At 45.1% G+C, this 26,567-nt stretch overlaps 9 non-coding genes across 9 annotated transcripts; all 9 read right to left on the bottom strand.

Annotated features, from left to right (window-relative positions):
- Positions 1–19,885: 19,885 nt before the first annotated feature.
- TRNAR-UCU (transfer RNA arginine (anticodon UCU)) lies at positions 19,886–19,976 on the bottom strand. The gene is given in 2 exon segments: positions 19,886–19,921; positions 19,940–19,976. It is a non-coding gene; the product is annotated as a tRNA-Arg (tRNA).
- A 327-nt stretch (positions 19,977–20,303) lies between these two features.
- Positions 20,304–20,376, bottom strand: TRNAK-UUU (transfer RNA lysine (anticodon UUU)). The gene has a single exon. It is a non-coding gene; the product is annotated as a tRNA-Lys (tRNA).
- A 1,001-nt stretch (positions 20,377–21,377) lies between these two features.
- Positions 21,378–21,450, bottom strand: TRNAK-UUU (transfer RNA lysine (anticodon UUU)). Its single transcript has one exon. It is a non-coding gene; the product is annotated as a tRNA-Lys (tRNA).
- Positions 21,451–21,895: 445 nt separating this feature from the next.
- Positions 21,896–21,986, bottom strand: TRNAR-UCU (transfer RNA arginine (anticodon UCU)). Its single transcript is given in 2 exon segments — positions 21,896–21,931; positions 21,950–21,986. It is a non-coding gene; the product is annotated as a tRNA-Arg (tRNA).
- Positions 21,987–22,313: 327 nt separating this feature from the next.
- Positions 22,314–22,386, bottom strand: TRNAK-UUU (transfer RNA lysine (anticodon UUU)). Its single transcript has one exon. It is a non-coding gene; the product is annotated as a tRNA-Lys (tRNA).
- An 859-nt stretch (positions 22,387–23,245) lies between these two features.
- TRNAK-UUU (transfer RNA lysine (anticodon UUU)) lies at positions 23,246–23,318 on the bottom strand. Its single transcript has one exon. It is a non-coding gene; the product is annotated as a tRNA-Lys (tRNA).
- Positions 23,319–24,172: 854 nt separating this feature from the next.
- Positions 24,173–24,245, bottom strand: TRNAK-UUU (transfer RNA lysine (anticodon UUU)). Its single transcript has one exon. It is a non-coding gene; the product is annotated as a tRNA-Lys (tRNA).
- A 1,377-nt stretch (positions 24,246–25,622) lies between these two features.
- TRNAR-UCU (transfer RNA arginine (anticodon UCU)) lies at positions 25,623–25,713 on the bottom strand. The gene is given in 2 exon segments: positions 25,623–25,658; positions 25,677–25,713. It is a non-coding gene; the product is annotated as a tRNA-Arg (tRNA).
- Positions 25,714–26,040: 327 nt separating this feature from the next.
- TRNAK-UUU (transfer RNA lysine (anticodon UUU)) lies at positions 26,041–26,113 on the bottom strand. Its single transcript has one exon. It is a non-coding gene; the product is annotated as a tRNA-Lys (tRNA).
- Positions 26,114–26,567: the final 454 nt, after the last annotated feature.

Here is a 26,567-nt window from a genome sequence, read left to right as displayed (position 1 = left end):
GGGGCTGCAGCATATATTATGCCACCCCTGGGAAGCCTTCCAAAATGACACCACAGGTCTGCTACTGCAGCCTGGGTAAGGTGGTGCTTGCACCCCTTACTGAGATATAGGATACCTATATTTACCTTTAAATACAGACACATATAAACCTATATGTCACTCCAATGGCAGGCCTTAACAATCCTGAAGGCAGAGTGCTTGGTTTTGTGTGAGAGAGTGCCCATGCATGAGCAGGACCCCTCTGCAGCTTTCGGAATCTATTCTCTGTAGCCGTTCTGTGATGTTGCCAGACCATATACTCTTAAGTGCATTATAATCTCATGGTAAATGCTAACTTTGGAATGGCTGCATCAAAACATGTCGTGTTTGGTGTCAAACACTTTGTAATCCTACCACCCCACCAGTCCTGGCGGCGGGGGTAGAATTCTATCCTTCTAGAGGGAGAAGACATGTACACACTTACCTGACCGGTAATAGTTTAAAAGAGCCCCAGCATCACAAGATGGATGCTGCAGACACAGGCACGAGTCCGACCTCCTGCTGCTGTACAATACTCCGGCAGGGGAGGCCTGGACAATAGGTTCCCTGTCACAGGGAGGCATAACCACCTCCCCAGATAGGCTTTAGTGTATTGGGGCTGGGTGGGTGCATTCAGTGAATGCTTTTCAGACAGTGCTGGGGGCACACTTGGTGTCCCTGTGTATATCCCAGTTCAAACTGGTTGCAGAGGCGCTCAGCCCCTGCTCTGGCGTGAAACTGGACAAAGGGAAAGGGGTGTAATCACCCCCTCCCTAGATCCACCGACAGGTCGGCCCCTAGAGTAAGTCCAACCCCTAAACTTAGTATAAGTATGGGAACCCATTCCTTAGGACTTTAGATTACACCTGGACGAAACTCTGCAACATATATCCTGGAACTTCAACATTCTATTTTGACTAGAAGACAGAAGAATCTCCCTTGGGGTCAAGGAGTGACTCCCCAGTTCAAACAGGCACCAAAGAAGCATCTTGCCGGTCTGCATTTCCAAGGCTCCCGCCAGATTCTGATGGATTTGTGACACAGGACATGGACTTCCAGACATCTCTGAGGCTGACACGAGATCCCAGCAAAGCTGAGGCCCACAGCCATCACGAGAGATGTGGGACCGGAACTCCTGGACACGGTGCACATTTGCTAGTGCATCAACTTCTCAAGCTTTTCTGAAGTTGTGCATTGGGCTACTCGTAGTGCAAGCCCTGGGCACCATCTGCACCAAAGATTGTGGGCCTACACTCCACGAGTGTTCCATGGGCCTGCTTCTAGCAGGTCTGCTTGAGGCCCCTTCATGATCCCCGGTCCATCAACTTGTGGTGACTCATCTGTTTCTTGGGCTTTCCTGGTTGCTCCAGACGTGCCCTGACTCCCCTCCAAAGGGTGAATCCCTCAGACCTTGCTGGTCTGCATCGAAGCCAATCTCTGCTTTCTGCGTGGGTTGCTGTTGCCAAGGATTGTTGGGTCCCATCCGGAATCCGACACCTCAGCACTCGACATCCTTCATGGGACAGCTCGAATCCAGCACCTGGTCAGCCCCGACACCTACTGGTCCTCGTGGCTGAAGAGTCAAGCTTCACCTTCTTCACCTGCAAGCACCCGACATTGGTTGGCATCTTCTCTTCGCCTTCCTGGTCAGTGACCCAGACTCTGTCCCCTCTGCTTTCAGGTTCTTCTCGACTCCGATCCAGGCTTGGATCCATCCGGCCACTTTCCACGTGGTCGTCTGCATCACTTTTTAGCGGTTCGCCATAGAAAACTACCACGAAACCCGACACGAAAAGACACCTATGAACACAGCTTCCCTGGGTGAAGTAACGCGAGTATTCCGGTGCTCCCAAGGGTGTTGACTCTAGAACTGCCTAGTTCTAATGGGGTTTGCTCCAAGTCCCCTTCTAAGTGTTCTTCCTTTGTAATTTTCCAACCGTAACTTGCCCATTGAAGTAAATGGTGATTCATGACTGTGTTTAGACACTGCACGCATCCACCATGGGTCCCCTGTATTACTACCTTGGGTGGTTCCTGGTGGCCCTTGCGCTTCTACAGGCTCTAGGCCTAGTATCTATGTCAGTCGTGGTTTTTACACCACTTTCTTAGTTTATGGTTTGTGAGGCCCCTAGGGCAAAACATATACTGTGCTAATTTACTGTGTGCTAAGTAAGTTTAACTGATGTACTTTTGCCTCTAGCCTCATAAAAAGACTAGAGGAGTGTGTTTAGAATGTATACATATATTTTTATATATACCTGGTGCAGTTCTCCTTTCATTTGGTCATTCACGAGATTATAGACTGGTAAAAAAAGCTGCTTTACATTCATTGAAGATTTAGCCTGAAGGCTGCTCTCCACAGCTACCACTAGGATAGCTTTCTATAAGGTTCTCTTTAACCTACCATCAATGAGGGGTCGTTTGGACTGGTGCAAGGTGCCCACTAGAATAGTGGACATCATATGCCAGGCCAACTTCTCACACTTGGAATGTTGGGACTCAGAGAGGTGAAGCAACAGTTGATCATGGGTTAAGCAGCTGACAGGTAGCTCCTGGTGGGGATCTGATTTACTACATTAACTAATTGATGTTCTGAACTTTACTACATGTTCTCTTCATGAATAAAACAACCTGAATTACAACCTACGTGCGTGGACCTCCTCACTACACAGAAATTATGAAAGTTTATTAATAATTGTTGCAGACCCATAGGAGTTTGTGGGATTAGTAAACTGCCCTCTGCAAATAGAAGAGCTGGTACACAGACCCCATCTAATTTCGGGGCATCTATGTTGCCATTAAGTAAGAAACCTATAACGTCCTTTACGAAGAGTGAGAAAAGGGTTGGAGCTAAGACACACCCCAGCCTCACCCATCGTCGGACTGGGATTCGATAAGGCAAACTAGTTCATACCTGGATGAGCAACACCTACATCCCAACTCAAAAGGCGCTAGGTGGGGTCTCACGGTTAAAGGGTATCATCGCTGTGGTAGCACGTCATGCCTATAAGGCAACAATCACTAAAGATAATTGGCATTACAATGGATATAATATACTATTTAGATAAATGAATTGCAGAAATAGTAATATGGTGTGTCTAATTTTATGACCATGTAATCGTGGATGCATAGAAAAGATAGGTAGAGAATTTTAAATCAGATTTGGGAAACATAAATCAGCCAAACACATTAAAAAACGACAGCTCACCCTCTTATGCATGACTATTTTGAACATGGACATGGATTTCGAGAGCTAAATTGTGGCATCCCTGGGAATGCAAAAGCAGGACTCCATCCATCAGGCACAGAGAAACGTAGAGAGAGATATTTTGAATATTTACTTTGAAAACCACTAGGGAAGTCTGAATGAGAAAAGTAGTTGGAAATCTATCTGACTTAATGAGGTTTAGCCATGGAAATGCCATACATGTCAACACATATTATTCAGGCAGGAGACACCCAGGTGGCTTTAATGAGCTTTCTCCCACCTGAAATTACCCCAATGCAAGTCAATTGTTAAAATGAATTCTCCCGATTTATTTTTGAGAACCTCTCTCTTTCTCACTTCTAAATGTTAGCATTTATGAAATGCCCTTGACAAATTAAGAACACCTACAAGGTTTGGTACCCTTCGAAATAAGGGCCAGATGTTTCTCCATACGGTTGGCTTGAGTTTAGAATTACTGTAAAAAAACTCCCATCTTTGAGGAGTCAGGCCCATGAGACAGAGACATGAATTACTGTACTTCACAACAATAAATTGTCTCCAACGTGGGTTTTTGACGGTATATGGAGAGTATATCACAACCATTATGCGTATTTCTCTGGCCTGCCTCACTATCGTGTCGATTTGGTGTGGACAGCCCAAGATGGCGGTCACGTCGGGACAACGCAGACGTTAAGCGCTATCTATCATCCACTCGTTTGACCTCTATGCCCTTTGACCATACACCTGAGTACTGCTTCCGGGTTGACGATGGGGAGGAGGGGGATGCAATAGTTTGGATAGAACTGTTGGGCGGGATAGGGCACAACCGAGACTAAGTACCTTTGAGGATTCAGAGAGGGGCAATGAGAACGTGTCTTGCGTTGCTATTCTATTCGACCCGACGCGTTCGTTCAGGAGTTAGTGTCGTGGTATGATGGCCCCTTCGAGCTGTTTGAGGCTGATGACCCGTTGACTGGAGTTAGGTAGTAAAGGATCTACAGCTCGTTTGTTAGATCTGTTACTGTCGTGAACTGTTTACTATCACATTTGGTACGCTATCTGAGCTTATTGAGCGAATCTCTGGGACGCTTTTTTGTGGGTGAGACATAAAGGAAAGGTCGCCTGCTCTGCAAGTAAGAGGTACTATAGAATGATGCCGAGTATAGCGAAAACAATGCAATATACCTCTGTAGTGATTTGGCAAATACATACGTTTTACTTGATTAACTATTTGCCTTATTTATAGATCTTTTAGGAAGCAAGATAGAGCAAGACAGTGCTGTTACTTAGCAATGATATACTTTTCTCTTGACTAACCGTGGCTTCCTTTATATATCTTTTAGGAACATTTGAAATTATATTTACCAGAGATACGTGCGTAGCCCCGTTGGTGGGAACCATCCAAAGATATAAAGATTTAAGATAATCAAATATTGCATCATTTTGAGTTCCTATTGAGTGGATGTTCTACCTGATACGTTTACCGATCTCCTAGAGGTACTCCGAGTTTTCTAACTGGTTATATTATACTAAATGAGCTTGAAATATACAAAATATTTCTCCTTATATAAATGTTCTTAATGTACAGGATTTTTCTGATTATAACTGGGTCAGAACAAAGAAACAAGTTGGAGAAACACATGTTGAGTGACGTGATAATGGACAAAAATGGTATGGTACCACACAGCATGGATATCAGTGTTTTAAATGGGGAAAAATAAGTGCAGGTACTCATTAAAATGAGCTAGAGGTGTAGTGAGGGGGCAGGGATAGGGGTGGGGCTAAGGGCAAGACATGATGATACTTAACAACTTATATATTAGTTGCAGCACATACCAAAACACATGAGAAATGTGTTTACATAAATGAAAGAGAAATGCGAAAATCTGTTAACATTTCCTTTTGTTGCAATAGTTGCACCTTCTTAATGGCATACTGTTAATTGTTGTTTGGCACAATACTATATATTTTTGAGCACACAGGTAGGAAGAAACTGAAAATACCCCCACGTTGCACCAAAGCTCTTATGGCACCAAGCAAATGAAGCAACTCATCATGACCCTCCCCAGAAGATATCTAGTGTTTCTTCCATCAATCTATCCATTCATCCTTTCATCCTACCATTTACCAGCTGATGTCCACCATTTAACCTTTACATTCTGTTATCTATTCAGTCTCGTCAATCATTCAGTTTTTCACCATTATGTCTACCACCCTTCATATCCAAACCTATCCATCCATCAATCCATCTCCAAACCTATCCATTCATCCTTTCACTCATCTATCTTTTTGTCCACCCTTTCACTAATCCAAGAATGCTTTCTCTCATCCTCCCTACCTTTCATTCATCCATTCAATCTTTCACTTATCCACCCATCATCCACCATTTTATCCAATCATCCACTCGCACGTTCACCCATGCATGCTTTCACTAATCCATTCATCTATTCATCCATACATCCATCTATACATCCACCCTTGCTCCCTCATCCATCCACTCACTTATCCACTCATTCACCCACCCACCAATCCTCCCTTTTTTGTTATTTATGAATCCCTTCCCGCTCCATTGACTATCTGAACCAGGCTGCCTCTGTTCCATTCCCCTTTCAAGCGTCAGCATGTCAGATAAACTGCCCTTCAAAGTTGCAGAGTTTAACTCATCTCTTTGTGTGTTTACGATTACAGTGGGGAACTCCATTGCACCTTTGTGGGATTAAGCTGCTGAATCGGTTGTCTGCTGCAGTTGGTATATTTGAAACAATCATGCAACGCCCACAAAAAGCAGAGTGTACTTCATGACCCTTACTAGCGAAGCCTGGAGATTGTAGGGGGGTGTAGCGATTATCACGCGGTTTACACTGCACAAATGCTTAACGAGCTTTGGGGTCTGAGAACATGCTGCAGTAGGCTAGTAATCAGTCTGCCCGGGTGTAAAGACATTTAGTGCGCCAAAGTGTGGTAATTCAACAGCTATCTTGCATGTAATGTTTTCTACGGATGACATTTGTGCTGTTGACCACAATGCCCAGCAGACGATTCTTTGAGCTGGAACCCACATGGACCAATAGCGTGGACATCTTTTTGCACATGTACCTTTGATCTGGGGTTTTGTGTGCAGAAAATGTTTGAGAGAACGCCGTGGGTTAGTTTTCTTTTAAAGTGTGTTAACTTTACTGTGCCGGGGGCGTTGCTTGGTGAGCAATCATGGTGGACGCAGCCTAACCGGGCTCCACACGTCCACGCCATAATCCTGCTGAAATCCTACCCGAATCCTGTCCAGAGGAGCTCCATCGATTCTGCTGGTGCCCACGGCTGTGTGAGGTGTGAATATTCCTTGCTGTCTGAGGTGGGCGAGCTGTTGTACGAGTTTTCCTGGTCGGAGCACTCTGGTGAGGCGCAGGCCGGCTCTTCCTCCTGATGCTCCGAACGCATCCTGGGGTATCGCTGCGGTGCTCGGCCGGGTACCAACCGGGGATGAGGGGGCGGAGGTGAGGTGAGCTGACGAAATGCCTGGCGCCCTGCATGCGGACCACTGGAGCGAGCCTTGACTCAGCGGTGAGTGTGGCCTGCCCCTCCTGCCCCACCCGGGGTTCCGCCATCTTCTGCACATGCTTGCCTGACAGTGCAATTAGGACCCCCCTCGGCGGCTGAGGTGTTGGACGTCTGGTTTCTTCCCACCGCGGGGCTGCTGAGGCCGTCACGTGCCTGTCGGTGACTGGGCCCCGGATCCTGGGACCGACTGAGTGAGGCCCTGCAACCTTGCTGAGCTACCCAGTGACTAGCGGTGGGCGGCGCACTGGGAGAAGCCAGGGCTGGGCCGCAGCTCCTGGAGGTGAGCGCTTGGCCTGCATTATCATCCGCCGCCCTCCCACGCATGCCAGCTTCCCCACACCTGGTGACCGTAGTGTGCAGGTGAATGGGCCTGGACTGGAGCCCCTGTGCTTGGATCTTCTGGCCAGCATGGTCGCGCGTGGACCCCTGGGGGGGGGGTGTAAAGGGGTTAAGCCCGGACTGGGCAGTGTACGGTCTTGTGCCTATCAGAATGGGTGAGAAGACATCAGCCTGCCAAGGACCCCAGGATATTACTCCCGGCTGGTGGGGGCCGGGAGGAGACTCACGACGTGGCCCGCATCCCCAGTGTTGCTCTTGAGCTTTCCACATGCCGGGATTCCTGGGTGCACCCCCCGCAGCCCACTCTAAGGAGGTGGTGTGGCTCTTCGAGGGCTGGTTCCCACTAGTAGAGGACTGAGTGGATTGCGACTATGCTGGTAGCTCGTTCCTGGCTGGGCCAGTGGCCCCTCTTCTTCTGCAACTTCAGTTTTGCGGCCTGGGTCAGTACATATCTGCATCACAAAGTTCTTCTCCTACACTGTTGCAACCCATCCCAGGGTACATGTACGATCCTGCATTACCGGTCCATATTCCCTGTGCGGCCGCAGCAAATTTAGACTCCCTCCACGATGGGCAAGGATAAGCTCAGTGCAGCTGGCCCCAAGCAGGGCACCCTTGATCAGTATACTACGCCCAGTAGGAGCTCCACAGGTCGCGAGGGGACAAGTTCGGCACCTGAAAATGCATCCCTCCTAGCGGCGATAAACAATGCCAGGAACATGCTGGACGCCAAGATCGGGGCAGTAGGGTCGGAGGGCTCATTCCTGCGCCAAGACCTCCACAAGGCTGTCGATCGCATCATGGAGGCTGAAATAAAGGTCTCGCCAGTGCAAGATACAGTCTCCACCCTCCAGAAAAAGGTGAACAAACTCACTTGTGGTGTCCCAGGAGCTGGCTTCCATGGAGGAGGATGCAGAGGGCCAAGCAAGATGCAAAAACCTACGCTTCATGGGCCTGCCGGACGGCTGCGAGTGTGCTTCAATGACTAGCTTCATCACACAGTAGCTCGCAGGCCTCCTGCAGAAAGATCTCCTGTCCTTGTCCTTTGTGGTGGAGCGTGCCGATAGGGCCTTGACAAAAAAACCTCTTCCAGGAGTGGCTCCCAGGCCGATGATCACCAAAATCCTTAACTATTCCGACCCAGATGCAACTTTGAGATATGCCAGGACTCACAAGGACAGTTTCCAACACAAGTCTCGGTCCATTATGGTATTTCCGGATTACACACACCTGGTCCAACAGCAGCGCCAGTCTTTCACTGCGGCAAAGTGAAGGCTGCGAGGCTTAAACATACAATACATGCTGCTATACCCAGTCAGGATGCAAGGGATCTACTACTCCAAGTTGTTTTTCTCCACTCCACGAGACCAGACCAGCGTACCTCAACAGATGACTCAGCCAGCTCCCCTCGGCGGAGCACGCCCTCACCACCGTCCCCCGCATCCGAAGAGTGACTGCCGGCAGCAGATCATTCTCCCACCTCACTGCCAAGACGTGGAACACCCTCCCCATCCGCCTACGGCAGACTGAAGACCATCTAACCTCAGGAGACTCCTCAAGACCTGGCTCTTCGAACAGTAACAGCACTCCCCCTAGTGCCTTGAGACCTTCACGGTATGTAGTGCGCTTTACAAATGCTATATTTTATTGATTGATTGATACCCCTGAGGCCGTCTTCGCCTGGACAGATGAACGCCCCCAACTCCGGCCGGGTTCACCACCATTAGTAGTTTCGGATTCTTCTCACATCTCGTGAAGTCACCCGCCAAGGCGAACCAAATCCAAGAAACAACGGTGTTGCAGATCGGACAGGATGTCCGACAGCACGGAGTGGCCCCCCTGAACGTTTTGGAGCATAGCAGGCAACCAACAGCAAGTTGACAGTGATTGTTTTTTATTAAGACTCTATGCACGAAGTTTCCTCTGGGAGGGCGTCGGGGCTAAGCCATGGGACTGCTGAGCCACAGACTTATTTTGCCCCTCTTGTTCCCATGCTTTTATGGTGGATAGCGTCTTTTTGGCATGGCGGCACAGGATTCGTCTGTTGGGAGCGTGGTGTACCTCACAACGCGACAGATGCTCCTAGTTACTGGCAGTGTTGGGTGGGGGTGGTGGGGTTTTAAGGGAACGTAGATTTAAGATGTTGGTGGTGTTATGTTATACTAGCAGCCCGTCCCGGCGTTGTCCAGGTATGAAATAGAATGTGTGTAATGTGTGTATTTGGCAAGGGCAATTTATTTTAGAATCTCGCGGTAGACAACATTTTTTGTTTCATCAGAATAGGGACGGAGAAGGGCCAGCTGCTGCCCTGGTTGATGTTAGCAGGCGCGTGCAATTGGTGTAGTGATCCACTGCCTGAGCCCGGCTACAGCCCTGGTTGATGTTAGCAGGCGCGTGTAATGTCGTTGAATGAGAGAGTTATCAGCTGCGAGTAAATCCGTTTAATGCGAGAGTTTAGTGACAGCGAGTAGGAGAGGCTGCAGTAATTGTCCCCGCAGACACGCTCATTTGCGTGTTCCCCCGCTTGAGGCCCAGATGCAGGCCTGTTTGATGTTAGCAGGCACGTGTTCCCCCTGCTTGAGGCCCAGCTGCAGCCCTGGTTGATGTTATCAGGCGTGTGTAATTAGTGTACTGATCCTCCGCCTGAGCCCGGATAGAGCCCTGGTTGATGGTAGCAGGCGCGTCTAATTTCGTTGAATGAAAGATTTCAGTAACAGCGCGCAGGAGAGGCTGCAGTAATGTTACTTACCAGGCCTCCAGCTGAACGCGTTTGTCATGCCCCCAGCACACGGCCACAGCAGATAATCTTCTGATTAATGTACGACCCACATGGCATGAAGAGCGGAACATAGCAGATGCCCCCAGCGTTTCTCACGCCCCCACCGTGCCCCTTGATGCGGCGCAATTGCATTCACATGGCATGAAGGCCGGACACACGCCCCCAGCGTTTCTCACACCCCCAGCTTGCCCCTTGACGCTGCGCAGCAATGTAATTGGTGCTTCTAGGTACGACTCACATGGCATGAAGAGCGAACACACGCCCCCAGCATTGGTCACGACCCCAGCGTTTGTCACGCCCCAAGCACAAGCCCACAGCCCACAATGTGATGGCAGTACCACACGCCCCCAGCGTTAGTCACGCCTCCAGCCCACTCCCACAGCACAACACAGACACGCCCACAAGGGACTACTTTGCTGGCACGGTTCTTTTACCTTTTAAATGTATATGGTGTCCTACGGTACAATTGTATGTCTTGCACTGTATGATTGTGATGGATGGATGGAAAAAAAAAATATATATATTGTGGCTGTCTGCATAGCATATGTCCTTCTGCTGCAACTGCCCTTTCCAATGCTGTATTGGGTGTTGTGATTGGTGCTGTGGTTACTGAGATTACCCGCCTCAAAGGTTTGGGCTCTCTCTTTATAATATTAGTATGGATGAAGACCGACTATTCAGGTTTTGATCTCTTCGTTGCTATTGTCTTGAAATCAAGAGAAAATGGTGCTAGGTGATGTATCCCCTCTCGGGGACCTTACAGTAGTCTTATGGAAAATCAAAGGCTGACTAAACAAAGTGGAAAGTGGTGCCGTTTTGTATCAGACAAAGAGATATGGGGTAGATATTCTGTCCCGCTTCGGCTTTTATCATGTGTATCATGCAGGGTTCACCAAGGGTTCCAGGGGGTAGCTATTTTAATACATCGCATCGTCCAGTTTCAGCACATAGTACACAAGACCGATCCCGGAGGTCGATTCCTCTTTGTCACATGCACTCTGTACAGGGAACGGGTTACCATAGGCAGCATCTACGCCCCTCCCCCGCCAGGGACAGCCTTTATTGATAAGATTTCGGGAGTATGGGGTGACCTGCCTGAGGGTTTGACCATTCTAGGGGGCGACTGGAACGACACAATCCAATGCATATCCAATGCAGTGCAGACAACCCACCACTACTGGGCCCTACTAAATCGCACACATTAGTTTCCACCCTGGGTTGGGCTGACGTCTGACGTGAATATCACCCTGCAGAACATAGCTGCACATATTTGTCCACAGTCCATGGGTCTCAGTCTTGTTTGGACTCTTTCTTTGCCCCTTGCATATTCCTTCACCGATTATCACAAGTAACACTCTCTGACCATTCTCCGGTCACCCTGCAATTCCACACATGCTCCCCAAAACCCCCCTTCCACTGGCGCATGTCTCCCTGGCATCTTCGGTGCTCTAATTATCAGGATATGCTTCACATGGCGATCACCACATATCTGGATGATAACTTTCCAATTTAATTTATGGGAGGCCCTTAAGCCTACTATTCGGGGTACCGAAATCAGCTATCGCACCAAAGAAAAATGCGCAAAGGTGGGAGCAACTAGAGGCTTTAGAGTTATGTCAGACGACCCTGGCTTTTCAGCTTAACTTTAACCCGAGCCCTAATATACGGCAAAACCTAATACAGGTGCATCAGGAACTACGGCAATACCTCATGGGTGAGGCCAAGGAAAGCTGGGAGGCGTCCCAACATTGGGTTTATCAATGGGCCCACAAGTCCAGCAGAATGCTCCATCGGCTCTGCCAGGTAGATGCTTCCCCGGCAGTTGTCCCCACTATTCGCGGCATTGACGGGTCCTCGCACACGTCACCAGAAGGCGTTGCCGGGCAATTTGCGTGACATTTCACAACTCTCTATGCACGACATGAACAGATCTCGGCAGAACTTATCACTGAATTCCTCACAGACATTCTGCTCCCCGATCATCTACGCGAACAATTTGAGGCCCTAATCACAGTGGATGAACTGGATGGTGCCCTCAACACGCTCCACTTCGTGCGCGCTCTTGGCTCTAATGTATTCCGAATGGAATTCCTACGGCCGAACATACACCTCTTGGGGCCCCATTTTTTGGCTGCAATCCAGGAGGCCACAGAACTTACCATTCTGCCCTAGGATCGGCGTCACGCAGAAATTGTGTTATTTCTTAAAGCCCGGCCACTCTCCAGACGACCCCTCCTCCTACCGCCCCATCTCCCTTATTAACTTCGAACCCAAATTGCTGGGGAAAGTTGTTGCGGATCGCCTGCACGTGTATGTCACAGATCTGATACAGCCCGACAAGTTGGGTTTTATGACTCAAAGAGTCACTCTCCACAATATCCGGAGGGTACATAACGCTACGGCAGTGGCCCCAGCGCTCAGTCAGCCGGCACCATGCTCCTTGCCGATATTGATAAAGCATTCAACTCACTTCCCTGCGTATGTGCGTCTGCTCTACACCGATCTAAAGGCCTTCGTGTGCATCGCGGGGCATCGCTCCCACCCCTACCCTAACCAAAGAGGTACTCGACAGGGCTGCCCTCTATCCAGTTATTGTTTGCCCTTGCAGTCGAGAACTGAGCGGCATGGGTCAGAAGGTGCCCGGAGCTCTGGGGTTTTGACAGGTCATGGTCGAGATTGGACCGCATCGCGTTATACACGGACAATGTCCTCTTTTTTGTAACGGATCCCTGGTACTCTGGGCCCTGCATATTAGAAATCCTCAGGAAACTACAGGCTTACACACGCATCCCGCCTAATTCATACTATTTCTTGTGTGCAGTCACCAGGGCCTCACAGGTCTCCGGGCAATGGATGGTTTTAATATCTCAATGGCAAAATGGCAATATGGTTGTCTCTTCCCCTATCCTTATACGGGCGCTGAGCCATCTTTAAGATGGTGTCACTGCCCCGGACCTTGTATTGTCTTCAAAACTTCCCATAACCCATTCCACGCTCTTGGTTTGCACAAGTTGACGCCATACAAAACAAATTCCTTTGGAACTGTGGCGCAGTTAGGTTTGCTCTCTGTACCTGTGCGCAATCTACATATTGTGAGGGAATTGCAGCTGCGAACATCTACTCATATTATGTGGTATCCCTCATACTCGTGGTTAATGAATGGTGGTATAATTCCCCCACGATCCGGCATACGCAATAGAGCATGCAGCGATTGAGCGGGATTCCCTCCTTCATCTTTTATATAGTGCTACATGCCTAAATTTCATGCCGCCTGCTGGTAGAGTTGTGATACAGCTGTGGTGGGCTAAAGTCCGACATATGGGCTGGTATGGGAACTTCACCCAGAAAACCCCTCTATGGCAGGGTACATACCTCTGCCCGGTGGCCGCACTGAAGGGGTTCCGGGGGTGGGACCACGTGGGGATCTTGACCCTTGGAGATGTGTTACGGGGCACTACACTGAAATCCTTCCAGCAAACACAGGCCGATTGTGACCTCCATAAAACACAATTCTACAAATTCCTTCAATTTGACATGCACTCACTCCCCTGATTCGCACACTCGAGGCCCTCCTGGAATTTCATCCCCTGGAGGGCCGCCTGCTGATGGGTGACCTTGGCCTCCACAAGAATTGCACATATATCAGACTCTGACCACCCACACACCAACGACATTTGACAAGACACGACTTGCGTGGCAGGCCGACATCCCAGACTTGACAGATGACGACCGAGCAGAAGCCATCGCTAGCCCGAGAGGTTCGGCGGTCTCCAAGAGATAAGTCTAATACAGTTCAAATACCTACACCGGGCTTATTATACTCGAACTCGACTTTGGAGAATGGGAGTTATCCAGTCCCCTACATGTCTGGTGTGTGACTGGGAGGAGGGTACATTCTTGCACACGGTATGGAGCTGCACGGCGTTGCAACCCTTTTGGTGCAGGATTTGGTCCTGCCTGAATGAAGCTCCCACTTGACCCACAACTCTTCCTCTTACATAGCACTGATGACTTTGGGGGAATAGATATAAGCAGCATTTACTGTTTCTCGCTCTGACTATCGCCAAGAGGGACATCGCACAACTATGGAAAGCGAAATCTTCCCCGACCCTAGGTAAATGGAAGACCAAGTTAGATAGGTGTATGGGGGCCAAAATAGCTGTGTTCCTTGCCCGGAGATGCCCTGTAAAACATCGGAAGATCTGGACCCGTTGGGTGACAGTGAGGAATCGAACAGCCCCCCTGCCGGAAGCGGACCCCTGAATGGTACCCCTTGCTCCTCATTACTCAGTACTCTCTACTTCACCTCGACCGGGCTTTTCAACTCTGTCTGTATGTGAATAATGATGCCACTGTGCCTTATGTTCTTGTATGGAGATCGAGAACGGTCTGCATCTTGTTTTTGTTGTTTTGCCTGCATTTTTGGCAGGTGTTGATCAATGGTAGAACATTGGTTATTTGTGTGAAGCTAATCCTTTTTTAGAAATCGCGCCTGCGATTGCAGGGGCGAAGCCCCTGCTGTCGCAAATCGAGCCTATTGCGATCGTTTCAGCATTCAAGGACTAACAAGACTTGGAGACAAGAGACTGGCACGCGCACGCAGCCTGCCGGAATCAGATCAGGTCGCGTGCGTGAACACGCGCTCCGATTCCGGCAGGCTGTTCACACACACACACAATAGATATGGACGCGCAAACACAAACAGACAGGTACACACAGACACACATACACAGACACACGCACGCACACACACACACGCGGACACACGCGTGCACACACACACACGCAGACACACACACACACGCAGACACACACGCACACACAAACACACACAGGCAGACACACGCAGACACATGCGTGCACACCAAGACCCCCGCCGCCCCTCTCCCCCCTACAACTAAGCCCACTTACCGCCACTCCGGACTTCTGCAGCCTCCGCGGGGCTCTCCCTCGGCCGTGGGAGCCCCGCGTCTCCACTGCTCCTCTGGCACTCAGTGGGCGCAGGCTTCTGGCAAAAGACGGAAGTCCCGCCTCACCACAGGTTTCGTTTTTGCATGCGCACGTCTTGTTACTCTATGAGGGGGAGGGGACAGGTAGTGAATCCTTTACCCTGTTTGTCTGAACCCCTCGCCACCCCGCATCGGTGCCACCCCAGTGGCTGCATCGGGGTGCGCCACCCATCCCCGCCCTGGTGTGAGGGAGATTCGATTAATCAGGCCGCGCGATCGATGTCTCTGTTCCGCCCTCCGCTCCGTGCGCCTCGTGTCTGCAGCCTGTGGGCGCTACGTGCGCCCGGCTGACACTAAGCTTCCCTGACATCCCCTCCCCGGCCACGGCTAATGAGAGGTAATGGATCGGCCTGCTAATAAAATGGCCTCTTCTGGCAGCCGGGAGGAGGCATCGAGCAGGCCGTGCCAGAACAGCAGAGCAGGGATTTAATTAGAGGAAGGAAGGGGACAGAGGGCCTGCGACTGCAGGGTGGGGCCGAGCCTTCTGAGAAGCAGGGCCTGGGGGTCTTGTCCCAGTGTCGGGGCCAGGGCAGGGGGGTCGCTGCTCTTACTGGCGTGGGGGACCTTACCTTGGATGGATGAGTTCAGTCAGTGTTCCTGTTGCTTGTCGAGTATAGCGCCCTTTTATTAGTGCTTTTTGGAAATCGGAGGGATACTGGCCTTGTTTTTGCATGTTGATGTAGCGCGAAAACGATTGGAAGTTATTGGAGCTGTATGTGAGCACCAGTTACATTAGATCCGTAGTACGCTTTTCTAGTCTTACATTTTTATTGTTTGTGCTTCTTTGAGGGTGAAGTTCCAGAGGCTGCTGATAGCTGTTATTTAAGAGACCCTTTATTGCTCTGTCGATGGCTCGGGAGGCAGCGCTCAGCCTCCCATTACGGTTTCATCACATGTTAAACGTTGCCCTTCGGATAATAGAAAACGCATTTATTTCAGCTTTCTCTTGGCGTGGACAGGCCTGTTGGACGCTGCGAGAGATCGGGGCTCTACACATTTGTTCCCCGCTTATAAACGAGGATATTTAATGTTTTCATAATCACAAATATATTCAAATTGATGGCCAAGCAGGGTTCAGGTATGTTTTATTTAAAACAACAAAAAGAAGAAATAGAAAATTGGGATGGGGTCTAAGTGGCTGCAGGACGTGGAGGCACCGACAGGCTGTGTGTATAAATACATATATTTCTAAAATACATATATTTTTAAGTTGTCACTTAAAGCATCAGGTTGTGGTCGGCTCACCTTGGGGTGCACGGGTCTTTTTTGTGGTGATTACGGTGACTCTTTTTAATTCCTGCTGAGCTGTTGTGTTCTCAGTAATGAAACTGGGCCCACGTCCTGGCTCACCCGCTGCCAACCCGTGTGACCCTGTTTATTTACGTCCGGTATCTGGTCAATCTGACAGTACTCAGAAGTCGTTTTTACGCCTTATTCAGAACTGTGTAAACTCCAACCTTTGCTTCTCCTTTTCATTTGTTGAATTGATCAGTAGAAGAATTTTGTGGTTTCCAAGTCAGTTATTTTAAGTTTCTTTTCTAAATTTGGTAGTATAGGATATATCGTACAGTCGTATGATTCCGTGGAAAGAGATTTATATCAAACCAAATCCTTTGTTCTTTTATGGTTCGCGGAGCAGTTGAAACAGGAACGGACTCCACTGTCTTGTGCAAATTATATATATATATTTTTTTAAATATTTATATATAATGTAAAAAGTGTAAACAGTGCAAAGGTAGTGTGCTGTGTAGCTGTGATCATGTGCTGCGTCCCACTGCCCTGTCCTAGAAGGGCTGACATACTAGGACAGGACGCATCAAGGGTTCAGAGAGCTCGGACACTTCATGCCGCAGTGCAGGGCTCTGGTGCAGTGCACTCCTTTCCCACAGCACAGGTGCAGTCCGGGTGTGGACAGAGGTGCCTGCATTGAATCATTCATTCATTCATTCGGCTTCTGACCCTGCTGTTCCCCGGGCAGGGGACGCCTGCTTTTTAGGTCAAGCTAATAAATCCTGCATGGATTATTGTCTGTATTGTGGTGGGGTGGAGTGCACTCTTTTCCCTGGGTCCCTTTGGCACAACCACAGTCCCGCCCCTGCCATGCTGTCCGGCAGATGAATAGTGCTGAGAGGCCTGACACCTGGAGGGAGGCGCATGTTAGTAGAATATTGCACAATATTGTTCCAGAGAATACTGGCTCTTTGCCTCCTGCCTCCTCCCCCCACCCAACTATTGCACCCAGGAACCCTCCCGAGCAAGGGGGACGAGGTTGGCACAATTCTTCCTGTGAGGAGGACAGTAGCGCCGAGCGAGAATTTAGTGCAAAGAAACCTCTTGAGCACCTGGTTATTTTCACTTTTACAACCAAACCGAACGCCAGAATTCACATTGATTGGCAGCCATGAACCTGCACAGCTTACAGTATGCACAGTTTATGTGGTAAAGTAATAATCTTGAAAACCGGAGCACACAAGGGTTTTGGACACTACTTGTGTGACGAGGCTCCGACCTCGAGCAACAGCAGAGTTAGGAATATTAACTGATCATCCGCCCAGGGCCTCAGTGGTCATGTGTAACGCTGCTCACGTGTAACGCTTATCACTACTCGCCTCTCATTACTCATGTAACACCTCTCACTACTCATGCGTAACACTTCTTACCTCCTCATAAGTCTTCCTCACCACAAGATTTACATAGTGAGCTTCAGCTCCCCACGGAACAAAAACAAGCATTTGCAATGCAATAGGTCTCACATTGATGTGAGTTTGAGCTATTGACATTGCAAATAACAATGCCTTTTTTTGTTTTCTTTTTAAAAACATAAATAAAAGGCATTGTTATTTACAATAGCTAATAGCTTAAACTCTCCTAACTGTGAGACCTATTGCATTGCAAATTCTTTTTTTATGTGTTTCTTAGGACTAAGGAGAACAAGCATTTGCAATTCAATATGTCTCGCATTATTAAAGTTTGAGCTGTTGCATGGCTAAATAATGCAACACCAATAGCTCAAACTTTAATAATGCGAGACCTATTGCATTGCAAATGCTTGTCTCATACAGGTCATTGTAGGGCTCTTGCCCACCCTTTCCACGAATAACCCAATAAAATTTGTTTTAAAAAACAATTAACCGTGCCAGCTTTTGCCTCAGAGCAGCTGAGACCACCACAGCCTGGGTTAGGTAGCTCCCTTCTTGTCACAATCAGTCAAACTTGTAGGCGCTGAGTTGGGGTCTTGTTTAACCCCTTCCACGCTCATGACGAGCTGAGCTTGTCATGTAATGCGGTAATTGAGAATCTTTACCGCACAGCGGTAAAACGCTTAACGCGGATGGGGTTAACATATGAGCACCTGTTTGCGCCCCCCTTTTCCCAGGCAGCATGGAAATATGTCTAGAGTGCAGAGATGTGCCCCACATTAGGCTGGTGAGTGATCAATGCATAGCTGTCAAGTTTTCAGACTTCTTCTGTGTGAAAGTTCTATGGTTTCAGTTGTTATGAGTGACTTTTAGTCACAAAGTCTAATGATTTTCTCATTCATGGGACATGTTCTACAATGCCACATTCTTAGAACTCTGTCAGTTATCCTCTTTGATACAGACATGGCATCTTTTTGGCCTTAATCTCCTAATACTTCCTATGCCCGCTGTCACTGTCATTTCAAACTGGCCATGGTTGTCTCAAGGAAGAGAGTAAAAGCACAACAGGAGACCAGAAAACTGTTTTTTATGGTTGATCACCATTTACATGCCCAGCAACTTAAAGATAATGCAGGTAAGAGGCTGGTATAAGAATGATGTTTTTGAATAGTAATGAAGTCCCAGTGCAATTTTTAGATCTTGCATTGATGGCATGTCTCTTCAAGACATGTTGTTTACAGTTAGTGGGCTGCAGCACACTTATAGGCTTACCATTGCTTAGCTTCAATGTGGCTTGCATTTTGTTCTTTTCTATGTGGCATAGTATGCATGTATCCTATCATTGTCCCTCCCATGGAGCATGGGCTGAGTACTAGTGTCCTTTCACTGCTCCCATGTTTTTTCAGTCCACACAACATTTGTGTAAACTTCAGCACATGCTAAGCTCCACAATTCCCTGAATTAGCAAACTTCAAAGTACATGCCACATAAAATATTTACACAAGACGGGAGTGTGCTTGAAAGTAAAATAACACTGGCGCTGGTAATGGAAAAATTATTAAACTTTCATTAAGAAGTTGTGCTCTTGCTTGTTTGAAGAGATGCAGAAATGTCATGCCCTGGAACAGGCCCCTGCAATGGAGGGGAGTGTTAGTTCCTAGATTCAGTTTGTTTTCTTTTGTTAGGAGCTGCCCCCAAGGACTTCCCATTTGCCATTAATTTGTAATTTAAGGTTGGCAGGATCAAAAAATAGGCTGCAGCGAGGTTATCAGGGCTCGAAAAGTCCCCAAAATGGTACTAGTCCTGCAGGACAAGTACCTTAAAAAACGTCCTCGACCTAACTGCAACCTACTTGACCTCCATCTCTGAAAGCGGAGCAAATGTGACAAGATAACCAGATTTAAATGCATCTTTATTGCTCATTAACTTTGTGAGCAATAGAAATGCCTTTAAATATTGTTATCTTGTCATGTTTGCTCCGTTTTCACAGACAGAGGATAAAAGTTGGTTGGCTTTCCTACTCGCCAGAAAGGGCGAGTAGGACCTAAAAATAGCTCTACCTTGTTAAATTTAGCTCGACTATGCGAGTGGTCGAGTGGAATTTTCGAGCCCTGCGTTATGCATGACCGCTTAGTCTGTTTTTTGACTTGCCTTGTTTTCCAATGTTTAAATGGTCAAATCCCATCACAAAGCCTTTTTTGGTGTATGTAAACCATTCAATGTCTTTATATTTCCTTCTTGTACTTCGTATGACACTAGCAACACAGAAATTGGCATTCGACATGCATGCATTGTTTATTACTCTTTTAAACAGTTATGAAATAAATAGGGATAAAACTGACTCTGGTGGGATTCGAACCCACAACCTTTGAATATCTTTTTTACATTCACCTAGAAGTCCAATGCGTTATCCATTGCGCCACAGAGCCAATACGCTCTACCGAGGTGAAACGATATTCTGAAATGAAATAATGTTGAACAGCTTTATAAAGTTCATTTGATACTATAACCATGGATTTATTTTGAATATTGAATTGGGGAAATGATATTCACCTTCTCAAATTACATGATACCATAGGTAAATCTACGTACGACTTAAGTTTAGTCAAATGGCACATGATATATGAGACAGATGTGTATTTCACAACTCCATGAAAGACGTTTTTGCCATTTTAGTAATGGAATATCTTATTCGTCTTGCAGGGGAACACAAAAAGAACATCCAATTAGAGTAATTTTTCTTTAAAGGAAGCAACCGCCTGAACAGGGACTTGAACCCTGGACCCTCAGATTAAAAGTCTGATGCTCTACCGACTGAGCTATCCAGGCACTGCTATACTCTGTCTTAAAATCAGCTAAACAAATGTGGACGTTCACTGACCTACACTTTGTGTATTAATATGGTTACATATATTAGCAATCAAATTTGTAGAGTTTAATAACAAATTGATGTTTTAACCCCTTCCATGCTCATGACGAGCTCAGCTCGTCGTGCAGTACACTTGTCGTGTGCTTATGACGAGCTGAGCTCGTCATGAACAATGGATTTACAGATCATTCAGCACAGGAGGAAAATCTCCTGTAGCATTGAAGGTGTTAAGCATTTGATATTTCAGCAGCACACGTAATCCATTTTAAATCCTGAAATTTGTACTATCTCATTTTCGGCTGACTTAGAAATCATGTGTCTAAAATGACATTGTGAAATCAATAAAGTGCCAAATACTATTACTACCTACTAAATTACATTTTCAGCAGTATCTTTGGGAATTCCCTCTTGGGCATAGATTATGCAATGTTTTCAAAGCAAACAGTCTCTGTTTAAGTAGACTTTCTTTCACTGCCATTTTGGTAAATGTTTCTGGTGATGCAGAAGCAGGCATTGCTTGTTACTGTTTCAATTAGTTATAAAATAAAAGGAGGGATAAAATTGACCCAGCTGGTGTTTGAATACAAAGCCTTTGAATGCTTTTGCTACATTCGTCTAGGACTCCAAGCCGCTATCCATTGCACTAGAGATCCGACCTGATTCAACACGGTGATCAGAGATTCACAAATAAAAAGATGACCTATCAGCTGTTGACCAACTTTATCAAGTTAATGGGACACTACCTTACATTTTGAACATTGAATTGGGTAAAAGATAATCAACATGTCAAACTACATGATACAGTTTGTGTAAGTCTTCTTAACTCTTGTCAAAGAATGTACAAGACAGATGGGTAAGTAATGACTCGATTTAGACTTTTTTTAAACATCTGTAATAGGACTCCCCATTCATTGGATCCTGAAAAGAGTATGCAATTGATATACCTTTTCTTTAACCAAGCCGCCTGAACAGGGACTTGAACCCTGGGCCCTCAGATTAAAAGTCTGATGCTCTACCGACTGAGCTATCCAGGCTCAAAGAGGGCACTACACAAAATGACCTTATCAACATTTGGAAGTGTCCCAACTATGACTATGTTTCTTAAGATGGTTGCCGGTATTAAGTATTGAATACGCAGAATATAATAATGAATTGGTACTTCAAGCATTTGAAATCTCTTCAGTAAATTTAACCTTATTGTAAGTCTGGAAATTGCTACTATCTAATTTTTTTTGCTGACTTAGAATTCATATGTTTTTATTGACATTGTAAAATTAAGGAAGGGCCCAAAATCTTACTTCTGAGTAAATTACATTTTCATAAGTACAGCTGCAAATTTCCTCTTCTGCAAGGATTGCGTAATTTGAATAGTATCTATTTAAAATAGTCTTCCTTTCACTGCCCTTTTTGGTGAAGCAAAAGCATGCATGCATTATTTATTTCTCTTTTAAACAGTTATGAAATAAATAGGGATAAAACTGACTCTGGTGGGATTCGAACCCACAACCTTTGAACATCTTTTTTACATTCACCTAGAAGTCCAATGCGCTATCCATTGCGCCACAGAGCCAATACGCTCTAATGAGGTGCAGCGATATTCTGAAATGAAATAATGTTGATCAGCTTTATAAAGTTCATTTGATACTATAACCATGGATTTATTTTGAATATTGAATTGGGGAAATTATATTCACCGTCTCAAATTACATGATACCATAGGTTAATCTACATACGACTTAAGTTTAGTCAAATGGCACATGTTATATGAGACAGATGTGTATTTCACAACTCCATGAAAGACGTTTTTGCAATTTTAGTAATGGAATATCTTATTCGTCTTGCAGGGGAACACAAAAAGAGCATCCAATTAGAGTAATTTTTCTTTAAAGGAAGCAACCGCCTGAACAGGGACTTGAACCCTGGACCCTCAGATTAAAAGTCTGATGCTCTACCGACTGAGCTATCCAGGCTCTGCTATATTTTATCTTAAAATCAGCTTAACAAGTATGGACGTACACTGACCTACACTTTGTGTATTAATATGGTTACATATATTAGCAATCAAATTTGCAGAGTTTAATAACAAATTGATATTTTAAGCATTTAAAATTTCAGCCGCACACGTAATCCATTTTAAATCCTGAAATTTGTACTATCTCATTTTCGGCTGACTTTGAAATCATGTGTCTAAAATGACATTGTGAAATCAATAAAGTGCCAAATACTATTACTACCTACTAAATTACATTTTCAGCAGTATCTTTGGGAATTTCCTCTTGGGCATAGATTATGCAATGTTTTCAAAGCAAACAGTCTCTGTTTAAGTAGACTTTCTTTCACTGCCATTTTGGTAAATGTTTCTGGTGATGCAGAAGCAGGCATTGCTTGTTACTGTTTCAATTAGTTATAAAATAAGAAGAGGGGTAAAATTGACCCAGCTGGTGTTTGAACACAAAGCCTTTGAATGCTTTTGCTACATTCGTCTAGGACTCCAAGCCGCTATCCATTGCACTAGAGATCCGACCTGATTCAACACGGTGATCAGAGATTCACAAATAAAAAGATGACCTATCAGCTGTTGACCAACTTTATCAAGTTAATGGGACACTACCTTGCATTTTGAACATTGAATTGGGTAAAAGATAATCAACATGTCAAACTACATGATACAGTTTGGGTAAGTCTTCTTAACTCTTGTCAAAGAATGTACAAGACAGATGGGTAAGTAATGACTCGATTTAGACTTTTTTTAAACATCTGTAATAGGACTCCCCATTCATTGGATCCTGAAAAGAGTATGCAATTGATATACCTTTTCTTTAACCAAGCCGCCTGAACAGGGACTTGAACCCTGGGCCCTCAGATTAAAAGTCTGATGCTCTACCGACTAAGCTATCCAGGCTCAAAGAGGGCACTACACAAAATGACCTTATCAACATTTGGAAGTGTCCCAACTATCACTATGTTTCTTAAGATGGTTGCCGGTATTAAGTATTGAATACGCAGAATATAATAATGAATTGGTACTTCAAGCATTTGAAATCTCTTCAGTAAATTTAACCTTATTGTAAGTCTGGAAATTGCTACTATCTCATTTTTTTTGCTGACTTAGAATTCATATGTTTTTTCGACATTGTAAAATTAAGGAAGGGCCCAAAATCTTACTTCTGAGTAAATTACATTTTCATAAGTACAGCTGCAAATTTTCTCTTCTGCAAGGATTGCGTAATTTGAATAGTATCTATTTAAAATAGTCTTCCTTTCACTGCCCTTTTTGGTGAAGCAAAAGCATGCATGCATTATTTATTACTCTTTTAAACAGTTATGAAATAAATAGGGATAAAACTGACTCTGGTGGGATTCGAACCCACAACCTTTGAACATCTTTTTTACATTCACCTAGAAGTCCAATGCGCTATCCATTGCGCCACAGAGCTCTAATGAGGTGCAGCGATATTCTGAAATGAAATAATGTTGATCAGCTTTATAAAGTTCATTTGATACTATAACCATGGATTTATTTTGAATATTGAATTGGGGAAATTATATTCACCGTCTCAAATTACATGATACCATAGGTTAATCTACATACGACTTAAGTTTAGTCAAATGGCACATGGTATATGAGGCAGATGTGCATTTCACAACTCCATGAAAGACGTTTTTGCAATTTTAGTAATGGAATATCTTATTCGTCATGCAGGGGAACACAAAAAGAGCATCCAATTAGAGTAATTTTTCTTTAAAGGAAGCAACCGCCTGAACAGGGACTTGAACCCTGGACCCTCAGATTAAAAGTCTGATGCTCTACCGACTGAGCTATCCAGGCTCTGCTATATTTTATCTTAAAATCAGCTTAACAAGTATGGACGTACACTGACCTACACTTTGTGTATTAATATGGTTACATATATTAGCAATCAAATTTGTAGAGTTTAATAACAAATTGATATTTTAAGCATTTAAAATTTCAGCCGCACACGTAATCCATTTTAAATCCTGAAATTTGTACTATCTCATTTTCGGCTGACTTTGAAATCATGTGTCTAAAATGACATTGTGAAATCAATAAAGTGCCAAATACTATTACTACCTACTAAATTACATTTTCAGCAGTATCCTTGGGAATTTCCTCTTGGGCATAGATTATGCAATGTTTTCAAAGCAAACAGTCTCTGTTTAAGTAGACTTTCTTTCACTGCCATTTTGGTAAATGTTTCTGGTGATGCAGAAGCAGGCATTGCTTGTTACTCTTTCAATTAGTTATAAAATAAGAAGAGGGGTAAAATTGACCCAGCTGGTGTTTGAACACAAAGCCTTTGAATGCTTTTGCTACATTCGTCTAGGACTCCAAGCCGCTATCCATTGCACTAGAGATCCGACCTGATTCAACACGGTGATCAGAGATTCACAAATAAAAAGATGACCTATCAGCTGTTGACCAACTTTATCAAGTTAATGGGACACTACCTTACATTTTGAACATTGAATTGGGTAAAAGATAATCAACATGTCAAACTACATGATACAGTTTGGGTAAGTCTTCTTAACCCTTGTCAAAGAATGTACAAGACAGATGGGTAAGTAATGACTCGATTTAGACTTTTTTTAAACATCTGTAATAGGACTCCCCATTCATTGGATCCTGAAAAGAGTATGCAATTGATATACCTTTTCTTTAACCAAGCCGCCTGAACAGGGACTTGAACCCTAGGCCCTCAGATTAAAAGTCTGATGCTCTACCGACTGAGCTATCCAGGCTCAAAGAGGGCACTACACAAAATGACCTTATCAACATTTGGAAGTGTCCCAACTATCACTATGTTTCTTAAGATGGTTGCCGGTATTAAGTATTGAATACGCAGAATATAATAATGAATTGGTACTTCAAGCATTTGAAATCTCTTCAGTAAATTTAACCTTATTGTAAGTCCTGAAATTGCTACTATCTCATTTTTTTTGCTGACTTAGTAGTCATATGTTTTTATTGATATTGTAAAATTAAGGAAGGGCCCAAAATCTTACTTCTGAGTAAATTACATTTTCATAAGTACAGCTGCAAATTTTCTCTTCTGCAAGGATTGCGTAATTTGAATAGTATCTATTTAAAATAATCTTCCTTTCACTGCCCTTTTTGGTGAAGCAAAAGCATGCATGCAGTATTTATTACTCTTTTAAACAGTTATGAAATAAATAGGGATAAAACTGACTCTGGTGGGATTCGAACCCACTACCTTTGAATATCTTTTTTACATTCACCTAGAAGTCCAATGCGCTATCCATTGCGCCACAGAGCCAATACGCTCTCATGAGGTGCAGCGATATTCTGAAATGAAATAATGTTGATCAGCTTTATAAAGTTCATTTGATACTATAACCATGGATTTATTTTGAATATTGAATTGGGGAAATTATATTCACTGTCTCAAATTACATGATACCATAGGTTAATCTACATACGACTTAAGTTTAGTCAAATGGCACATGATATATGAGACAGATGTGTATTTCACAACTCCATGAAAGACGTTTTTGCAATTTTAGTAATGGAATATCTTATTCGTCTTGCAGGGGAACACAAAAAGAGCATCCAATTAGAGTAATTTTTCTTTAAAGGAAGCAACCGCCTGAACAGGGACTTGAACCCTGGACCCTCAGATTAAAAGTCTGATGCTCTACCGACTGAGCTATCCAGGCTCTGCTATATTTTATCTTAAAATCAGCTTAACAAGTATGGACGTACACTGACCTACACTTTGTGTATTAATATGGTTACATATATTAGCAATCAAATTTGCAGAGTTTAATAACAAATTGATATTTTAAGCATTTAAAATTTCAGCCGCACACGTAATCCATTTTAAATCCTGAAATTTGTACTATCTCATTTTCGGCTGACTTTGAAATCATGTGTCTAAAATGACATTGTGAAATCAATAAAGTGCCAAATACTATTACTACCTACTAAATTACATTTTCAGCAGTATCTTTGGGAATTTCCTCTTGGGCATAGATTATGCAATGTTTTCAAAGCAAACAGTCTCTGTTTAAGTAGACTTTCTTTCACTGCCATTTTGGTAAATGTTTCTGGTGATGCAGAAGCAGGCATTGCTTGTTACTCTTTCAATTAGTTATAAAATAAGAAGAGGGG

Source organism: Lissotriton helveticus, chromosome 1_1 (genome assembly GCF_964261635.1).
Source record: "Lissotriton helveticus chromosome 1_1, aLisHel1.1, whole genome shotgun sequence".
Lineage (NCBI taxonomy): Eukaryota > Metazoa > Chordata > Amphibia > Caudata > Salamandridae > Lissotriton > Lissotriton helveticus.
This window is presented reverse-complemented; position numbering and strand designations above follow the sequence as displayed.